At 37.3% G+C, this 22,099-nt stretch overlaps 1 long non-coding RNA gene across 1 annotated transcript in view; it reads right to left on the minus strand.

Annotated features, from left to right (window-relative positions):
• Positions 1 to 296: 296 nt before the first annotated feature.
• The window catches only part of LOC139748245 (uncharacterized), a 21,915-nt gene continuing 112 nt past the window's right edge, over positions 297 to 22,099 (minus strand). Inside the window, exons 1-3 of the long non-coding RNA XR_011712617.1 lie at positions 22,053 to 22,099; positions 19,803 to 19,990; positions 297 to 1,651 (exon numbers count right to left, since the gene is read on the minus strand). The exon at positions 22,053 to 22,099 is cut by the window's right edge and continues 112 nt beyond it. This is a non-coding gene — a long non-coding RNA (uncharacterized lncRNA). The remainder of the gene's footprint in view (positions 1,652 to 19,802; positions 19,991 to 22,052) is intronic.

Genomic DNA, 22,099 nt, shown 5'->3' on the forward strand with positions numbered 1-22,099 from the left:
TACAATTTCCCAGGAATATTCAACAAACTTATCCCTGTGTAATTTGAACACTCACCTTTATCCCCGTTGCCTTTGTACAATGGCACTATGTATGCATTCCGCCAATCCTGAGGCACTTCACCATGATCCATACATACACCGAATATCCTTACCAACCAATCAATACCACGGCAATTATGTATAACAAAATGGCATCCCCAAAAAATTACACTTTTTTACACCCTTTAATGCTGAATTATTTTTTCAGATCCAATTGATCCTCAAAATGGCAGAGGTCCAAAAAAATGTACTCACTCTTTAAATGACAATAGATGCAGTATTTATTGACTTAGAAACAAGATTAATGGCTGAAATCAATCAAATGAAATTAAATGCACGTTTACAAATATTCAAACACACGACCACCACTTTCCAAGCAAAACCGATAATGCGGACCAATGGATTCGACGTTACGAAGCATTTCATTTGGAACTGCGAGACATTGTCTTTCAATTTCCTCTTTCAGCCCATTGACAGTTGCTGGTTTTGCTTAGTAAATCTTATCTTTGAGGTATCCCCATAAAAAAGAAGTCCATTGGAGTGAGGGCTGGGGAACGTGCAGGGAATTCAATGCCAACTCTTTGTCCCATCCATTTGTTTGGCAGAGTCGCATCGAGATAGGCCCTTACATCACAATGGCTGTGGGGAGGAGCTCCATCTTGCTGTAAGTAAATCTCTTGGTCACCAAACAACTCTTCGATGCGTGGACCAACAGATTCCTGAGGCAGGTTTAGGGAAACATCTCCAATAACAGTTTGGTCAAAAAAGAATGGCCCTAGGATGCCCAATGTTGATATCCCACACAACACTGTAAACCCTGGTAAGTTCAAATGGTGTTCCAGAACAACATGCAGATTTTGAGACCATTAGATGCAACTGTATCGATTAAATGAGTCATTTAACTTAAAGGAGGCCTCATTGCTCCAGACAATTTTGGATGGAAATGCTGCATCCTCCATGCATTTGCCCATGTACCATTCACAAAATTAACTCTCCAGTCAGGATCATCATCATTTAGAGTGTAGTTTAAAGTTGGAAAGTAACATTTCCAAAGGACCTGCTTCAAAATGCGATGGGCACTCAATTTTGGGATTCCTATCTCACGAGTAATTTGTCATACAGATTTCTGTGGAGATCGGTGGAGGGTTTCCAGAAACTGTTCTTTTCGGGGCTGGTAGATGACCGTAGTCTTCCTGAAAGTTGCTTATGAACATTGTGAAGTTCCATCTGCTTCAAACTTCTCTCTCCAAAAGACCCATCTCAAAATGCGATGGGCACTCGATTTTGGGATTCCTGTCTCACGAGCCATTTGTCGGACAGATTTCTGTGGAAATCAGTGATGGTTCTCCAGCAAGTGGTCTTCTTTTGTGGGGCTGGTAGATGACTGTGGTTTTCCTGATCATTGCTTATGAACGTTATGAACAGTTCCATTGGCTTCAAACTTATCTCTGATGCAAGCAATGGTGCGTCAAGTTGGTGGATATCTAAGGAATTGTTTTCTAAATTGTCTTTGCACTTCTTTGATGTTTTCGTGCTTCCAGTAACAGTTTATGACAAATTTTCTTTCTTCAAAATGTAGTCGTACTTCTGCCATTTTTAGGGTCAATTGGATCTGAAAAAAGAAAAAAATTCAGTGAGTTATAGAGTGTCAAAAAGTGAGTGCATTTTTTGGGGACACGTGAGGAGAGGAGGGGGTGCCATTTCATGTGTGACGGGGTGGCAGTGGGAATGGATAAAGGCAGCATGTATGAATATGTACATGTGTATATATGTATTTATATGTTGAAATGTATAGGTATGCATATGTGCATGTGTGGTCTTTTATGCACATACATGTGTTTGAGGGTGGGTTGGGCTATTATTTCATCTGTTTCCTTGCACTACATTGCTAACATGGAAGATAGCTGGTGGCTGATTCATGTGAGAAACTGCAGAAGCTGGTGACTGAGTTTGGTAAAGTGTGTGAAAGAAGAAAGTTGAGAGTAATTGTGAATAAAAGCAAGGTTATTAGGTACAGTAGGGTTGAGGGTCAAGTCAATTGGGAGGTAAGTTTGGAGAAAAACTGGAGGAAGTAAAGTGTTTTAGATATCTGGGAGTGGATCTGGCAGCGGATGGAACCATGGAGGCGGAAGTGAATCATAGGGTGGGGGAGGGGGCGAAAATCCTGGGAGCCTTGAAGAATGTTTGGAAGTCGAGAACATTATCTTGGAAAGCAAAAATGGGTATGTTTGAAGGAATAGTGGTTCCAACAATGTTGTATGGTTGCGAGGCATGGGCTATGGATAGAGTTGTGCGCAGGAGGGTGGATGTGCTGGAAATGAGATGTTTGAAGACAATATGTGGTGTGAGGTGGTTTGATAGAGTAAGTAATGTAAGGGTAAGAGAGATGTGTGGAAATAAAAAGAGCGTGGTTGATAGAGCAGAAGAGGGTGTTTTGAAATGGTTTGGGCACATGGAGAGAATGAGTGAGGAAAGATTGACCAAGAGGATATATGTGTCGGAGGTGGAGGGAACGAGGAGAAGTGGGAGACTAAATTGGAGGTGGAAAGATGAAGTGAAAAAGATTTTGAGTGATCGGGGCCTGAACATGCAGGAGGGTGAAAGGCGGGCAAGGAATAGAGTGAACTGGATCAATGTGGTATACCGGAGTCGACGTGCTGTCAAAGAATGGCCCAACCCACCCACAGACACATATATGCATACACGTCCACACACGCAAATATGCATACCTATACATCTCCATGTACACATATATATACACACACAGACATATACATATATACACATGTACATAATTCATACTGTCTGCCTTTATTCATTCCCATCGCCACCTCGCCACACATGGAATAAGAACCCCCTCCCCCCTCATGTGTGTGAGGTAGCACCAGGAAAAGACAGCAAAGGCCACACTCATTCACACTGTCTCTAGCTGTCATGTAATAATGCACTGAAAAAACAGCTCCCTTTCCACATCCAGGCCCCACAGAACTTTCCGTAGTTTACCCCAGACGCTTCACATGCCCTGGTTCAATCCATTGACAGCACATGGACCCCGGTATACCACATCGTTCCCATTCACTCTATTCCTTGCATGCCTTCACCCTCCTGCATGTTCAGGCCCCGATCACTCAAAATCTTTTTCACTCAATCTTTCCACCTCCAATTTGGTCTCCCACTTCTCATTCCCTCCACCTCTGACACATATATCCTCTTGGTCAATCTTTCCTCACTCATTCTCTCCATGTGACCAAACCATTTCAAAACACCCTCTTCTGCTCTCTCAACCACTTTCTTTTTATTACCACACACCTCTCTTACCCTATTATTACTTACTCGTTCAAACCACCTCACACCACATACTGTCCTCAAACATCTCATTTCCAGCACATCCACCCTCCTGCACACAACTCTATCCATAGCCCACACCTCGCAACCATACAACATTGTTGGAACCTCTATTCCTTCAAACATACCCATTTTTGCTTTCCGAGATAATGTTCTCGACTTCCACACATTCTTCAAGGTTCCCAGAATTTTCGCCTCCTCCCCCACCCTATGATTCACTTCCGCTGCCAAATCCACCCCCAGATACTTAAAGCACTCTACTTCCTCCAGTTTTTCTCCATTCAAACTTACCTCCCAATTGACTTGACTCTTAACCGAACTGTACCTAATAACCTTGCTCTTATTTACATTTACTCTCAACTTTCTTCTGTCACACACTTTACCAAACTCAGTCACCAGCTTCTGCAGTTTCTCACATGAATCAGCCACCAGCGCTGTATCATCAGTGAACAACAACTGACTCACTTCCTAAGCTCTCTCATCCACAACAGACTGCATACTTGCCCCTCTTTCCAAAACTCTTGCATTCACCTCCCTAAGAACCCCATCCATAAACAAATTAAACAATCATGGAGACATGACACACCCCTGTCGCAAACCTACATTCGCCGGGAACCAATCACTTTCCTCTCTTCCTACATGTACACATGCCTTCCATCCTCGATAAAAACTTTTCACTGCTTCTAACAACTTGCCTCCCACACCATATATTCTTAATACCTTCCACAGAGCATCTCTATCAACTCTATCATATGCCTTCTCCAGATCCATAAATGCTACATACAAATCCATTTGCTTTTCTAAGTATTCCTTACATACATTCTTCAAAGCAAACACCTGATCCACACATCCTCTACCACTTCTGAAACCACACTGCTCTTCCCCAATCTGATGCTCTGTACATGGCTTCACCCTCTCAATCAATACCCTCCCATATAATTTACCAGGAATACTCAACAAACTTATACCTCAGTAATTTGAGCACTCACTCTTATCCCCATTGTCTTTGTACAATGGCACTATGCAAGCATTCCGCCAATCCTCAGGCACCTCACCATGAATCATACATACATTAAATAACCTTACCAACCAGTCAACAATACAGTCACCCCCTTTTTTCAATAAATTCCACTGCAGTACCATCTAAACCCGCTGCCTTGCCGGCTTTCGTCTTCCGTGTGTGTGTGAATGGGTCTTTCGTTTTCCTGGCCACTGTGGGAAATGGTGATCAAGTATGACGAACAAGATAATTACCGAACGTACATTTTCCATTAATTATCTTTATACAGAAAATAGCTGAAACTGAATGTACCTTTTCTATTCATTATCTCTATACAGAAAATAGCTGAAACTGAATATCAGCTGCATTGAAGAATCCCCTAAGATTAATCATTGAATGCCAGCAAAGTGAGATGTACCCACGTACTTTACACTTAATATTACTACCAGACCAGACCACCAGGCAGATCCATTCTTACTCTATAGGTCATCAAATTTCTTGTATTATATCTACCAAAGAATCCCTGCTTCTTGGACATTCCTTTTGTTATATGTCTGTTGTATGTTTAGCCACCAAAACACTGTAGGATCCAAGTCTTAAGCTCAAAATATCCAGTGATGGCTTACTATATTCATCAAGGATTTTGTACATCATTTACTTGATTAAAGTGATTGTGATAAGTAAATTGTGATAAATATCTCGGTAGCACTGGGTATCAGTATTATAAGACTGATTAAGAGCTCATCTTGCATAGAAATATTGTAGACATATCTGGCGCTGCATGGCTGGTTAGCTCTTTGCGTCTCATTTCTCGCTCCTAGTCTCATAACATCAGTTCCATTCCTTTTCATCCTTCAAGGATCTAGTCATTGGAATCTTTCATTCTGAATTATGAAGGAGATATATTAAGGGATTTTTTTTTTTCAGCAGTTAAGTTCATCTATGTCTAATGTCATAGTCTACTGCTACAGGGTCACTAAGATAATCATATGCTGAATTTTGATCAGATGTTTGTTTTGAATTCCTCATAGTTTGTTATTCCCCCTAGTATTAAGTTGCAACAGTTTGGACCAAAAATTGTGTGGTCAACTGCTACTGAAGTAACATTCTGTAGGTAACAGTGGCCCAGTTCAAAGCTAAGTTCAGGCATCATATGCCTAAATCATTCTTATACTGTACTAAGATATCTTTACATGGACCTTCAAATAATTGTGCTGGTTAAACCCAGAGTTTTTTTTCTTGAGATATATCTCTGTTGTCCATAGCTCAGTATTTTTGCCACTTGTGTGTGGTTCTTTATAATCTCATTTCCTTCTTTATGGGGCTCCTGCAGCATTAAGGCTGTGCTACAATTAGTAGCAGGGAGGTGATGGACTCCTTTAGAGTGAGAAGTTCAACAAGATTGTAGTCCTTTCCATCCACTGATGGTACATCCTTGCTAAAGATGACACATTACTTGTGACATATCCACGAACAGGCAGATTCTGGTAGCACATGAGTGGTTTATTATATACTGTGATATACTATAATATTTTTCAGTTCATTAGTGTGTGTTGTTGATTACAGTGTATGTGATAGTTTTAGTCTTGCTATTTTTCATTTATGTACAGTGCTTTCGATATGTATTTTCTTGGAAAAGATATTGTCTACTAGGCAATGTGAAAGCTTTGCTCATGCTAGGATTGGGTTAAATCCCAATATTAAGCTGTTGGAAAGCTTGCCATATGTTCCTTAGGGCAGTGTGATTATGCTCAAACCACTGTTAGATTGAACATAGCCAAAACCATACAATTCTTAGTTGCATTCACCTCAGCAACCGTTTTTGGCTTCTCTCTGTGTTGTACCACTTTTTTCTTCATGTATAACTTTAATCAAACATTTTACATTGTAAGTTTCCTTTTTTGTATTAAGGAGACAGATTGTGGAATCATTCCCCCCAGTTACGTCTTTCACATGTGTGAAGGACTTGCATTCCATGTTCATTTACAAACACTGGGCCTTTTACTTTCCTCTTTTCACCCTTTTGCATATCATAGACCATTAATTATATGCATTTTGTTTCTTTTGCATTGTTTGTGCATTTCTTTTCCTGCTCATATATTTTTGGATTAGAAAACTACGGCTTTTCCTGTGTGTTTAATTTCTCTGTAGCTGTTTTGCTGGACTTATCTTTCAGAACAGTTTGTGTCTTTGCTTTAGGCGAGACATATCTTTCAGAACAGTTTGTCTTTGCTTTCAGCTACAAAATGAGCTGTAGCCGAGAAATATCCTCCCCTTCTTTAACAAGTATCATGGGACTCGGTATAAACAATACATCTAGATTTTTTATCAATCTTTTTATCCATTTTATTGCCCTTACCCATAAACATTCAACAATAAATGGAATATTACTAAACACAAGCTTTTGTAAAAATGTTTACTGTTCTGTACCAATGTGGTCTCCGAGGAAGGTTCTGGGCTTGCAATTAGGCACATATAATCCAGTTTTACCACTGAAACCTCACTCTACTCCTTGTTATTTACTGCTCTGGTTCAGGACACAGAGTAGTATAACCTGCACAGTTTTATCAAAAGCAAAGTATCGATATTTCCAGCTGGAATATGAGGGACATTTATTACACCCTGTGTCCAGTAGGATCCTTAAGAGCATATGTGGATTTCCCAGTTGACAGTATAGATAAGTTTTTTATTATTTTGTACCACACAAGATTATCCCATCCCAAGGGAAAGTTGGTAGGGTTATCCAAAGGTTGTTATTAGTATTGAACTAATAATTTTCAAAGGCAGTAGAAAACAATCATTTACCTTGCTCATTTGTCTCTGCTGGAAAAAAATAGCTTTTCACAAGTTCAGGACTTGCTTTATTTTACTGAGGTACTGATTATTAATAATAGGCAGACTTTCTTTTTCATTAGTTCTTTTTAGGCATTACTAAGATATGGCTTTTGCTATTAGTGTGGAAATCATTACTGTACTATGCTTCACGAGTTCAGCCTGGTAAATCAGGTTTGCTTAAAATATCCAAGCAAGCATGATTTTTTGTGAACAGACTTATCATGCTTTTATGAGTTCTTGTTAATAATGCTCAAAATATATTTAGTTAATTAATGATTACCTACTTTTTTATTTTTAGATTTATATAAATGTGATAGAGGATGTGGTTGAGGATGTGTGGATCAGGTGTTTGCTTTGAAGAATGTATGTGAGAAATACTTAGAAAAGCAAATGGATTTGTATGTAGCATTTATGGACCTGGAGAAGGCATATGATAGAGTTGATAGAGATGCTCTGTGGAAGGTATTAAGAATATATGGTGTGGGAAGCAAGTTGTTAGAAGCAGTGAAAAGTTTTTATCGAGGATGTAAGGCATGTGTACGTGTAGGAAGAGAGGAAAGTGATTGGTTCTCAGTGAATGTAGGTTTGCGGCAGGGGTGTGTGATGTCTCCATGGTTGTTTAATTTGTTTATGGATGGGGTTGTTAGGGAGGTGAATGCAAGAGTTTTGGAAAGAGGGGCAAGTATGAAGTCTGTTGGGGATGAGAGAGCTTGGGAAGTGAGTCAGTTGTTGTTCGCTGATGATACAGCACTGGTGGCTGATTCATGTGAGAAACTGCAGAAGCTGGTGACTGAGTTTGGTAAAGTGTGTGAAAGAAGAAAGTTAAGAGTAAATGTGAATAAGAGCAAGGTTATTAGGTACAGTAGGGTTGAGGGTCAAGTCAATTGGGAGGTAAGTTTGAATGGAGAAAAACTGGAGGAAGTAAAGTGTTTTAGATATCTGGGAGTGGATCTGGCAGCGGATGGAACCATGGAAGCGGAAGTGGATCATAGGGTGGGGGAGGGGGCGAAAATCCTGGGAGCCTTGAAGAATGTGTGGAAGTCGAGAACATTATCTCGGAAAGCAAAAATGGGTATGTTTGAAGGAATAGTGGTTCCAACAATGTTGTATGGTTGCGAGGCGTGGGCTATGGATAGAGTTGTGTGCAGGAGGATGGATGTGCTGGAAATGAGATGTTTGAGGACAATGTGTGGTGTGAGGTGGTTTGATCAAGTAAGTAACGTAAGGGTAAGAGAGATGTGTGGAAATAAAAAGAGCGTGGTTGAGAGAGCAGAAGAGGGTGTTTTGAAATGGTTTGGGCACATGGAGAGAATGAGTGAGGAAAGATTGACCAAGATGATATATGTGTCGGAGGTGGAGGGAACGAGGAGAAGTGGGAGACCAAATTGGAGGTGGAAAGATGGAGTGAAAAAGATTTTGTGTGATCGGGGCCTGAACATGCAGGAGGGTGAAAGGAGGGCAAGGAATAGAGTGAATTGGATCGATGTGGTATACCGGGGTTGACGTGCTGTCAGTGGATTGAATCAGGGCATGTGAAGCATCTGGGGTAAACCATGGAAAGCTGTGTAGGTATGTATATTTGCGTGTGTGGACGTATGTATATACATGTGTATGGGGGTGGGTTGGGCCATTTCTTTCATCTGTTTCCTTGCGCTACCTCGCAAATGCGGGAGACAGCGACAAAGCAAAAAAAAAAAAAAAAAAAAAAAAATGTGATACTTATGTGCACATAATCTTTTCATTGAGAAAGTGTTTTCATTTGATGAGTTACTCTATATGGGCATGTGGGGAGGATGAGGGAGCAAGTAGGAGACAAGATGATGGACTGATAGACATTAGGTATCAGGATCTGAGCATTTAAGAGGGTATGAGGCTTGTATGGTATGAGATGAATTTGTTTTTTGTCATATGTAAGGGCACAAATGCTGTCACTGGGCCAAAATATGGAATATGAAGCAATGGATGATGGGATAATGAAAGTGGATTTATGCAAATAAGCCCACCGTTTGTTTATTATTTATGCTGCCTTGCTAGGTCAGGAGAGGCAGTTCAGTATAACATATACCTATATTTCTATGGAATGATTTTGATCAATTTACAACAATATTCAGCAACTATTCATGCATCAAAACTTATTTTCAAAGATTTATTTTCTTAAAGAGCACAAGAGAATGCAACAATTACAGATTTTTAATTAGAAAATTTTATTAGAACCAGAAAAATAGAATAAAATTAGAATGATTTTTAGTAGATTCACTGATTAATTCTAAAAAGTAATTTCACAGATTTTCCTTCAGTTATAGTTGTGAATGAAAGCTCTGGCTTTTCAAGTTTAGCGAACTGCTAAGGGAAATAGTAGACTAACGTATAGATACAGAAAAGGTAATTGGTATAGTAATATTTAATGTGATAGGCTATGTCTGTTTCCCATTAGTAGATACAATAAATCAACAGGAAGCCATTTTTAACTTTAAAGTTCTGGAAAGAAAAATGAAACCACACTCACATTCAGTGTATTCATACATTTTCACCACAGTCATCCTACACATGTTCAAAGGAAATTCATATTGCTCCAATGAATTGTATAAACTCAGTGGCAATTTATTTATTTTGTAAGCTTACTTCTACTTTTCAAGATACTTTTTTTGAAATGATCCATCGCACATCTTCCCGAAGTGGGGCTTGCTGTTTCATTCAAGATATTGTTCATTTGCTGGTGGATGTTTTGTTGAGAAAATTATTTTTAAGGGTAAGATACATTTCTCATGTTTTTTTTTCTTCAATAAATGATGATTTCCTTCCATCTGACCTTCTTGCAGATACTTGTCTGATTTTGAAATCTCGTAAATTAATTTGGCAGTGTGATAATAAGGATGACTGGGGCCTTTACTACACACACATCCTAGGTGATTGGTATATGAATCCATTACCTTTCCATGGTCACTGTTGTTGAGATTCAGTTTTGTATTTATTGTGGCAGCTTGTGGGATTTTCAGTCATTTTTTTCAGGTAGTGTAACACATTCCTGTTTATTTATATTTTTAACTCTTCCTCTTTCATTTTTTTTTTCAAATTGAAGTTCTCACTGTCTTCAAGATAAGGTAGTATGAGATGGTCAGCAGTTATATTCTTGAAGTTCTTCTGGTACCACCTCTCTGTGATTGAGTTATATTCTTGAAGTTCTTCTGGTACCACCTCTTTGTGATTGAAGGGACAAGGGATTACTGTAGAAATTTTCATTTTTAAATCAGATCTACTTTACCCACTTTTGTCTGGAAAAAAAGGTAAATCCTGTTTGTCATTTAATTTGACATTAGGGATTTTCATAATGCAGTATTTTGCTGACCATCCATAAAACTGTCTGCATTTTCCCGACAAATTAATGTATAATTTTCTTATACATGATATTTAATATCCCCTTCCATTATTGCAGTGACACAGTTACTTAAACTAACCAGCATATTTATTCATAATCATTGCCTTTTGTCGTTCCTTCATATATATTGTCAAAACATTTAATTGTTGTATCCACTCTTTTCAATACATATTCTGCCATTTCACCTTATATTCCAAGATTTTAAGTATCATGAAGTTGTGTCATACTTCCTCATCTTCATTATTTATATATTACAAATATCCTTAACTACCTATCCATCATCATTACCAAAGAAATACTTCTTTCACAGACTTTTGACCGTAAAAATAAATTCATTGGAGAAAGCTTGAGCCGTCTCCACAGATTATGAGCATTAAAGGTGTGTACCGCTTCAGGAAGTTTAAACCATATTAAAATCAGAACGTGTTTAATTAACTCTTGATTATATTTTTACAGTGGCAACTGTGTCACAGATACCCCATTCCATATAATGTAAGGAATATTGTACTTTTCTGAAACTTAGGAGATTTTTATATGAAACATCATACTATATGAATTAATCTGCATTATATAGATGATAAAGATTAAGGTTCACCTTATTATAGGGATCCTTATGTTAAACAGTTTAATGTTCAGTGTGAAACTTGCAGGCAAGACAACGATGACTGCAGAGAGCTGTGATATTAAAAATTTCTGGTGGATATATTATTGGCTCATGACAGTAAAGAATGAAATCATAATTTTTTTCTAGTTAAGTAGACTTCATGAATATTCGAGTTAGTCTTAGTACACATTTAATTTTTTCCTATGTTTTAGACATGTGATGTATTGTAATTTTATTTCCTTCACAAAGAGGTTGTTTTTGAAATACCAGGTGTACAAAAAGTATGTTATATAATTGAAATGGCAAGTCGAAAGCTTTTATTATAGAATTAATTTGTAAGTTAACTTATTTCTTTTGTGTGTCTTCACAAGTGTCCGAATTGATTCTCATGTTTCTTTACACAAGCAGTATTACATGTATAAATTCCATACATATGGGATTAATTTGCTTTTATGATTTAGTCTTATGATAAGGTAATGTTACTGCAATATACGAATGCTTCTCAATCATGTAAATTTGACACTGGTTGTCAAATTATCACTTATGCCTGTTACATGATTTACTATATGCATAAATGTCCTACAAGCCCAACAGCCCACATTAGATTATTTGAAATTTTCTTTTCCCAAGGATTTTGTTTAATCTTTTCTTTTCTCAGTTATGTAAAATCTGGAAACTAGGTTTACAAAATAATTTTACTTATATAGTTTCGAGTTCATAGCAGGAGACAGGAAGATGAATTCATCTCTTTTATGTCTAATGAGAAGTATAGTCTTTCATACCATCCTGCCTTTTCTTTTTTATAATATAGATAATTCAATTTCTGTCCGACACTAAATTTCTGCATGTGCAGTCAGTCCATGAATTAGTTTTACCCCTTCAATGTTGTGACAAACTGGCAAAATACTCTGAAGAAAGCTCTCACATCTGGTTTCACATTGGTAACCCTGCTTTCCTTATATGGTAGTATGTGGACTCGCCAGTGACACTATTCCTGTTACTTGCCCTAATACAATAACATCATAGTCATGCTAATCAACCTTATTGAGATGACAGAAGAGGTAGTGTTCAGTTCAAAATCCATAACACCCTGGAGTAAAAGTAATTTATGATCAGACAATACCATAAACAATATGACTTATGTCAACTTATCTCCAAAAACTACATTACTATATACCACCAGATTTGTATTCCGTTTTGCATCTCTCTTGCCCATACAATCCTCCACTGCATTCTACAGTTTCATTTTTGTTTTCTCATGTATTCAAACTCATGATATTTTGGTCATCTTTCCACATCAATATCTTAATGCCAACTCAGATTATGAAGAATTGTTAATTGTTGTCATAAAGTGTAAAATATATATTTAAACTGACAGTGTAATTTACTGATAATGGTAATATTTGGACTACTGTTTTAGATTTATCTTGTAATTTCACTTTGTGAGTAATAGAGATATCACTATTTTCCATACTTTAAAGAAACTGATTTCTGTATTTGATTTTATAATGTCTTATATAAAGCAGGATTTGTATTAAATCATGAAGTCATCTACCTTTGTCATACACACTCTTTCCTTCATACAAAGCAGGGTGGTTTGTTCAAAACCCTATAAAACTCATTAGCCTCTGTGCATCCCCAAATAAGCTATTAACAAAGACCAAGTATTACAACCTAAAATATATGGTAGAGCTGTCAAGTAGGTGGGTCAGTTGGCCCTCACTAAGAGACAAACATTATACTGTAAGTAGTAAAGAACTGAACAAGCTACCCTGCTTGATGATGGAAAAAGGCACATTAACTGAAGGCAGACAGAAAAGGTAAAAAGTTCCCTTTAAAGGTACAGTACCTTGAAAAATATGGAAAATAGTCAGAAGGAAAGCAAGATAGAGCAGTTGAAAGTTGCAATGTCTTTAAACCTGTGCAGAGTTTCATAATGTGTGGCACACTATTAAGTAGGATAGCAGCGCAAATATGGCCATGAAAAGAGATAAGAGGCCTTAAAGAAACATTTCTTCCTTTAGACAACCCTAACCACCCCACAGCACTGTTTCAGCATGTGAAGCCAACTGATCGACAAACCACAAAAGGAGAAAAGTAGGCTAGAAAACTGAGTATTCCTGTATTCATGCCTTTATCTTCTGGAATCCCTTGTATTACTACTGAAGAACACAAAATATAAAAAAAAAACCATTGTAGTTTGAGCTGGTAAATTCTGATTTTGAAAACTCAATGCTGATATCAAAAAATCATTCAACAGTGGCGATTGATTGCAAAGTGAGGTCATACAATCTTAACTTGATTTAACCTGTTGATGTTTAGTAAGTAATTTTCAGTATTTGTAGAGTATGTATTTTGTGTTCTCATATTTTTATACTGAATTTCCAACAGCAAATATCATATATTTCTTCAGATTCTGTATCTAAATGAACAAAAGCAATTGTGCTAAGCTGACTCTGTAACAAGAAATAAGAAACACATAAGAATGCCCCAAGTAGGTGTGCCAACCCATGTATGTAAAGTCAGGTGGGCATAAAATAGGTTCAGAGAAAGATAGCAAATTCAAAATTAGCAGATCTTGTATGATTTATTTAGGGGTTACTTTTATAGAATTCCCTGAGGAGGACAGTAGGAATATGAATGTGTAAACTATTAGTACTGGAATAGATAGCAGATAGGTAAAATTCTTCCATTCTTCAGCTGTTCTCCCATGGTAATGCTTCCAAGGAAATTAGGAGCTATGTGGTACATGATTTATTAAGTTTGTTGGAAATGCATCCAGTTTTGAGAAAATTGCTAAAATAATTCCAGTTTCTGTCTATAAAATGTCAACACATTTAGAATTATTTTTTTCAAAAATCTGTGACTAGATAGTCAGCATGTTTTACAATTTTATATTCAACCAGAGTACCACATTTTCTCCTCTTCCAAATGTGGACACACAAATGTATGTGTATGTGTATTTAGTTATTACAAGTATGTAATAATGCAATAAATGCACATACAAACAGTTGTATGATAGTAGAGAATGTCCAAAGATGGGGCTCACAAGTGTAAAACTTCCTCTCCGTACAGTACAAATGGGTAGCTACGAGTACACAAGCACACATTTTCCCTAACTTGTTGCCTGAGTCCTACTGTAGAATAATTAGGGAGACCAAATTTAGGAATTGCATTGAAGTTTGTGGATAAGGAAATATTCAGAAAGCTGTAAACATCACACAAGGCCCAAAGTAGAATGAGCTTCTCATGTTTGGTCACCACACCTAAAAAAGCACAAAAAGCTAATAAAGAAGGTCCATAGAGCAGTAGCAAATATTGTACCAGAATTAACAGAGATGGGTTATAGGGAAAGGCTAAAGAAGTGATAAGAGTTACAGGGAAGGGCTAAAGGCCTTAAATTTTCTCAATTGGAAAGTGACTAAATCACATTTACATTTAAAAAAAAAGACTAATGATGTAGACAGAGCAATTCTTTGAAAGATATAGGGACAGAACATTCAGAGGACAGAACATGAAATTAAACAAGAAACTTCTTTAAAAAGATTTAATAAGAACTTTTACTGTATGAGAGTGTTAGATAAATGGGATAACATGGATGAAAGCATTGTTAAAAGAGACAGCATATAGGAAACTTATGAAGTTGTATGACAGTAGAGAATGGTCAAGAGAAGGGGTCCTTCAAGTGTACAACTCTCTACCCACAGAGTTTAAAATGGGGTCCTTCAAGTGTACAACTCTATACTCATAGAGCTTAAAAAGTTAATTATAAAGTGGTACTGATAAATAGGTAATTATGTACACACATTTACAGAAATTGAAACAGAGGAACACAGGGAATTAAGCAAGGCTCTCACAAGAATAATGTGCATTGTTAAAAACAAAACAGGAAGATATGTGGTCCATTGATAAAAGGTTCAGAAAAGTATAAAGTGTAATGGATCAGAGTTTGTATCCAGAAAGGAAGATTTTAGAGAAGGCCAATGTCGTGGAGGCTGATTAATCAACACTGGGGGATTTACTATAAAAGTGTGGGGCACCTATTTAAAAAAAGGAAGACTTGTAAAGATGATACTCAAGTAAGAAAATCAAATTCCAGACAAAGAGGAGAGGGTGGAGAAAGGAATGCTGAGTAAAAGAATATGTTCTTAGTCAGAGGATACTGATTTAAGAATATGATCTGTAGACAAGCTTAAATGAGGGACTCTTTCAGTGGATAAAAAATTACCTCAGTGAAAGGGAACAAAGTATGCATTTCATTAGTGACTTTTCAAACAGAGTAGGAATAAACATTTGTCATGCAGGGCTGAGTATGACTGAGAATGGCACATAAGATTTATAGAAGCAACCAATGAATCAGACTACAGGCTGTAACATTGGTCATGGTCAGGTAAATGCCAGAAGTTCAGCCCAGATCAATGTAAAATGAACTTAGTAAAAGTGGGTATAATTATGTTCATCCCTGGGGATAGGGGAGAAGGAATACTTCCCACGTATTCCCTACGTGTCGTAGAAGGTGACTAAAAGGGGAGGGAGCAGGGGGCTGGAAATCCTTCCCTCGTTTTTTTTTTTTTTTAATATTCCAAAAGAAGGAACAGAGAAGGGGGCCAGGTGAGGATATTCCCTCAGAGGCCCAGTCCTCTGTTCTTAATGCTACCTTGCTAATGCGGGGAATGGCGAACAGTTTGAAAGAAAAGAAATTATGTTTTATCTTTCTGGATATTAATTGCTGAATTGATTGTCAATAGGCCTAATGGTTTACCTAGCACCCAATCACTCAGTAGAGCATCACATTTAGAATGTTAAGTAAATTATTGAATGGTCGGTGTCAAATGCTTCCAGATACATAAAGTAAGTGTTTAGAAAATCATGAACAGCATATATTGAGTCCCTAATACATATTACTAGTTTGGTTACCCCCATGTAAGGGAAATTAACATATATTGGAGAAGGTCCAGAAGAGGGCAGAAAAAATTTTCTTGGGGTAAGGAAATTGACCTAGAGCAATAGGACGACATACACTGAATTATCCACTTTTAAGGAGGGAAGGAAGTGGAGAGACAATATTGCAACTTAAAAGTTTCTGATTAGATTTGATGAAACTGATACTGAGTAGTTGAGATTAGAAATGAAATGTGAAATAGAGGAAGCAGCAAGAAACATAAGAAATGTATTATAAGTGACAGAATTGTGAAGACATAGAACTCACTAGGCAAATATAGTGTAGGTGCATAACGTAAAAAAGTAAAGAAACTGCATTGTAGAAGAATGTTTGAGAGATATGGCCCCAATAGTGAAATTACATGCACATAGATAGGTACACATGCCAACTTACTTCCAACACATATATGTGCTTAAATGCATGCATCTTGGATTAGATTTTTCCTCTTTTCTGATACTGACAATGCATAATTTAGTCATTTCTACAAATGTGTTGTTTGTTCAAAATGTGATACCCTTAATTGAATTATGGTGGTCTTTTCATAAAACCTGTTATTGAATAAGTTCATAACCATGATTCTAGGATTAGTGTGCCTTCTTTTTTACCCTAAAGATTTTAAGTTCCATCTCTGGTATTTAGCATAATCATAGGTGTTATGGGATTTATAGTAGTCCCATTTTCACTTATTTAAATTTTTTGCTCAGTTTTCATGAAAATTCTTCATTCTGATTGCTGAGATACTACTGCTTTGCAGTTAACTTATATTAATCCTCTTTAAAGGAAATCAGGAAATTTCTAGTACTTTAAACATCAAAAATGGAGGAAGCAAGGGGAAATGGTGGATCAGGAGGGATATGGCAGGATGGACTGGAGTTTTGGGATGTTAGGACTTGAACATGGTGGGGTGATGGTAGCAAGATGAAATAAAATGAACTGGATCACTGGAGGATAAAGGGATGACACACTGAGTAGTATGAAAGGCTTGGCTGTGCATGGTTGTCTCTGGTTATGATGAATTATGCATGAGAGAAAGACTGTGGATATGTGCAAATTTGGTCTTTGTTCGTTTGTTCCTTACACAGGTGGAAGAGGACAGTTAGATATAAGAAAAAATCAGAGGAAAAAACCAGAATATAAGTTTTCGGTCTCCTAACATGTGCCAAAGTTTTAATTATGTAAGTTATTTTATTTCATAAACTTCTAAAGCACGGGCAGAATATCCTCTCATACCCAAACACTCTGAATGCTTGATCTTCCATAACTCGGACATTTTAAAATGCTGCCATGGTTTTTGTTTTGTCTGGCTTATGAGAAAAAATAAAACCTATTCTGGGGTGTGGACATTTTGTCTGAGTGTTGTGATTAATGGTTCACTGTTTATCTCTTGAAACCCGGAACACATCCTAAACCAAGGCCAAATATTCCAAGTTTGGGAGGAGATAGTTTGAGTTTGGGAGGATAAAGTTTTTCTCGGAACACTCAGAATATCTCTTGGTTCCAATTATTTTAGTTCGGGGAGAATACACTGTATATTTAGAAAGATAAGTTTGGTTTACAATATGTTCCTTTCATTTTAAGTGTCGATGAATATATTTTATTTACTAATTAATCATGTGTGTTGAAGATATAGAAGAAAAATGGTCATAATTCAAAGAGGACATATCAGTTGAAGTGCTGTATATTGGTTCTTTGGGAATACATGAGATCAGTTGGTGAAAAGTTGAATAGTGCAGTTACATTTATATATGTATATATTGTATATGTTTTGTTAGGTTCTTTTATAATAGAAGAAATTACACTCTATGCTGTCCATTTTGGTAGTTTGCCAAAGCAGTAGCAGTGACAGGGAAATATGGTTGATTATTGGTTTACCAGGTAAGCCAATACCTGACATTGAATTGGATATGATGTTGTGTTTATGCTTCCCATGTACCTACAATTTTCAGACTGTATGAATTTCCATTTGTAAAATCCCTGTAAGTTGTGTTTTATATACGTCCGTAAATACATTTTTGAAGTTGTTCAGATGGTCTTTTTAATGCTCATTATTCCATGTATTGATCCATCCTTATTCAACTCCTGTTTCACTTTCACACTTCACTACCTTCCTGCCAGATCCACATTTTAAATTGTCGGTTTTAAGATAATATACATTACCACTTGGTGATTACATATTCATAAATTATGAGCAAGGAGTTCTGCACTTTTAGGGCCACATCTATACGAGGCATGTTTGAGGAAAGAAACCTGGAAGTTTTGGCTCTGAGTGAAACAATGCTCAAAGGTAAAGAGGAAGAATGATATAAAAATGTCTCAGGAGTAAAGTTGGGTAGGTGAGGACAATGGCAAGAAATGGGTGATTATTGGTACTTATGCTCTTAGGCATGAGCAGAAAGATTACAGAGGGCACGTGTTTTGCGAGCAGCTGAGTGAGTTGGTAGTTTTGATGTACAAGACTGCAAACTAGTGATGGGTGATTTAAATGCAAAGATGAGTAATGTGGCAGCTGAGGGTATAATTGGTTCAGATAGGGTATTCAGTGTTATGAATGTAAATAGTGAAAGGCATGTGGAGTTGTGCTGAAATAAGATTGGCAATTGGGAATACCTGGTTTAGAATGAGAAATATACACAAGCATATGTAAGTAAGTAGGAGAGATGGTCAGTGGGCATTACTAGATTACATTTTAATTGGTAGGCAGGTAAATGAGGCTTTTGGGTGTAACTATCTATCTGTATCCCTGACAAATGTTTCATAAGAAATCCAGTGCCACTTCTTAGCCTTCATGCCTCACCCTTAACAGGCCACTGGCAGAGGGAAAGTCTAGCGTAGTGTTTGTAGAGGCACTTATCTAATGTTTCTATTGACTACTACTAATGCTCCTACCTACTGCTTCCACCTGATAATCCTACCTAAATGTTCCTACCTACTACTTCTATCTACTGCTCCTACCATTTTACCAAAAGGCAGGGCTAGTGCATAGTGCTCACTGTATGAAAACCTGGTTATGTAGAATGAGCTCCATGAGTTAAGTGTTGTCAAGTGTTACATATGACATGGCCAGATTGTACGTTTGTGGACAGCATGCCAGTAGTCCACATGCTAACAAGGTAGAAAAAAGACAGCTACCTAGGTCAGAGGAGTGCAACTTGACAACCACTAAAGTGTTGGCTCACTAAACAGATGTCACTAATCCTGATATCCTGCCTGGTTGTTGGCTCCCTACCATCAAATGCCTTGACAAATTAAGTCCCAGTGTTTGCTTACTTATTTTGAACAACCTTGCTATTATGCTGGCATTTGGTTGGCTGTTAAAGTATTGCCTTGATCATTATCAGTACTCATTTCAGTGACAACCACTTAAAAAGCAATTCTCAAGTATAAAAATATATGTACTTGTATATATATGTAGGTGCATATAAAGGTAATATGTGCATAAAGTAACCATAAACAGCATTGTACCATTTAGTGACATGCAAGCCTCAAAGATCTGTTACTGACAAATGCAAACAGCCTTATAGATGAAGTTGACGGGAGGACAATTACATAACAGTGACCACAAGGAAACAAGATTCAACATAATGAAGGATGTGAACAGGAAGGAGAATGAAATGTTCGTTCTCGACTTTCATAAGGCCAACTTTGTGGGCTATGTAAATACCTTGCTCTTGTTGATTGGCTGGGACCAATGAACACAGGGTGAGGTCAGATGGACCAAGAAGTGCAGGTGGTGTGGGGTCAGGTCGGTCAGTATATCGGATCAGCTTGGTGGTGGTCTCAGGTCGTGTGGGTGAGGCAGGTGAGACCAATAACACTGTGGAGGTTTCCATATAAAGGTTCCTGGTAACACTGAAAAAGAGACAAAAATTGAAAATTCCATACAAGCAATGTAGGACTAACAAAAATGACCCTAAAATGGCTAAATAATAGAATAAAACACCTTATAGGGCAGAAGAAGGGCTTGTACACGGTAAAATGGGGGAACACAGTTTACCGATAAGCTAACACAAATTAAGAGAATAGTAAAATCAGAGATTAAAGGGCTAAGAGTAATTATGAAATTAAGATAGCTAATGAAGCAAAAAACAAGGCAAGGGATTTTTTTCAAGTGTACAGAACGAAGGTTATGGAGAAAATTGGATCTATCAAATTGCATTCTGGTAGATTAGTTGATAGTGAGACTGAAATATGTGAAGTTTTAAACAATCACCTCATATCAGTTATTTATGCAGGAGAAAACAAAAATTCTAATTCCTGGGCAAATTCAGAGGAGGGGGATGAAAGCATAAAGCTATGCGATACAAAAATGAACAAATTTGATATTTTGAGACAAACCGATTAAAAGTAGAGTCCTGGGCCAAATGGTATCTATGCGAGGGTCTTGAAAGACTGTAAGGAGGAAGTAAGTGTTCTGCATTTCAAAGTTTAAAAGAGTCTCTGGAATCAGGCATAGTTCCTAAGCAATGGAGGATAGCAAATGTTCTCAGTTTGAAGAAAGGGGATAGATCAATTGCCTCTAATTATCGTCCTATCAGCCTGACATCTACTGTGGGGAAATTTCTGAAATCAATTATAGCGAATCAAATGTGGGAACACAGAGAATCATGATCCCATTATGTATTCTCAATATGGGTTTACAAAAAGAAAGTTATGTCTCAGTAACCTTCTCTCCTTTACTAACTTGAAATTGTTGATCATGGTAAGAGTTATATTAAATAAGTAAACTTAGGTAAGGTTTTTATCAGTGTACACCATGAGTGTCTGCTTAAGAAAAATAGCAGCACACGTCATCGAGGGTTGTGTATTTAACTGGATTAGGTTGTGGCTTACTGAGAAAACAGAGGGTAAGCATAAATGGAGTTACATCGGACTGGGGCTATGTAACAAGTGGTGTTCCTCAGGGGTCAGTCTCGGGACTGCCCGTGTTCGTTATATATATCGATTTGGATATGGGAATAACCAGCGGCTTCAGTAAATTTGCTGATAGAAAAATATTTTGATTGGGGTGGCATGTGAAGTGAGAGAGTCAAGGAGAGCTGTCTGGTGAAGGGTGAAGAGGTGATGAAAGCCTAGCCTAAAATGAAAATGCGGAAAGGCAACTAGAGTGGATGGTATTTACAAAGGGGATGACTGTGTTGTTGGTTGGTACGTATGGATCATGGTGAAGTGCCTGAAGACTGGCAGAGTGCATGGATAGTGCCATTATATAAAGGGAAGGGGGATAAAGATGTGTTCAAACTACAGAGGTATAAGTTCGAGTGTACATCGTAAGTTCTATAGCAGAGTCTATATAGATTGAGACGATGAAGGCATGTAAAGAGCATTAGATTGGGGAGCAGCAGCGTGGTTTCAATTGTTGTAAGGGATGTGTGGATTGGGTGTTCCCCTCAAACAATGTACAAAGTGTGAGAAATATTAAAAAAAAAAAATAGATGGATTTGTATGTGGCATTTATGGATCTGGTGAAGTCATATGATAGGGTTGATAAAGATGCCACAATCACTTTCTCTTCTAGCTTTTCCCGAGTTGATAAATCAACAAATTTGCACAAGTAAATAATCTACAAAATAGCTCCTGTGAACAATGCTGCTAATACAAATTATATAAAAATCTAACATGCATTCCTCGAAATCAGGCCAATGCACTCATCCAAACGCTTAAACAAATGTCTACATTTAACATTATATTTCTGTACCACAACTAACATCTAAACACTTATAAACAGATTTTAATCCATTGAACCTCTCAGAAGGATAAACTACATAAACATGGTACAATGAACATGGCTTGAGCTTATGGAAAGCATTCTCTGTTGACAATCTCTGCCTTTGTTAATTGTTTCTTCCATTAACACCATACTCTCAATATCCCATCAACTTTCTCTACCCATCCAAGACATTCAGTAACTCACCTTCATGCACGTCACGTCAAATCACTTCGTTACAACTTGGAATACGA

This window comes from Panulirus ornatus, chromosome 73 (genome assembly GCF_036320965.1).
Source record: "Panulirus ornatus isolate Po-2019 chromosome 73, ASM3632096v1, whole genome shotgun sequence".
Taxonomy (NCBI): Eukaryota; Metazoa; Arthropoda; class Malacostraca; order Decapoda; family Palinuridae; genus Panulirus; species Panulirus ornatus.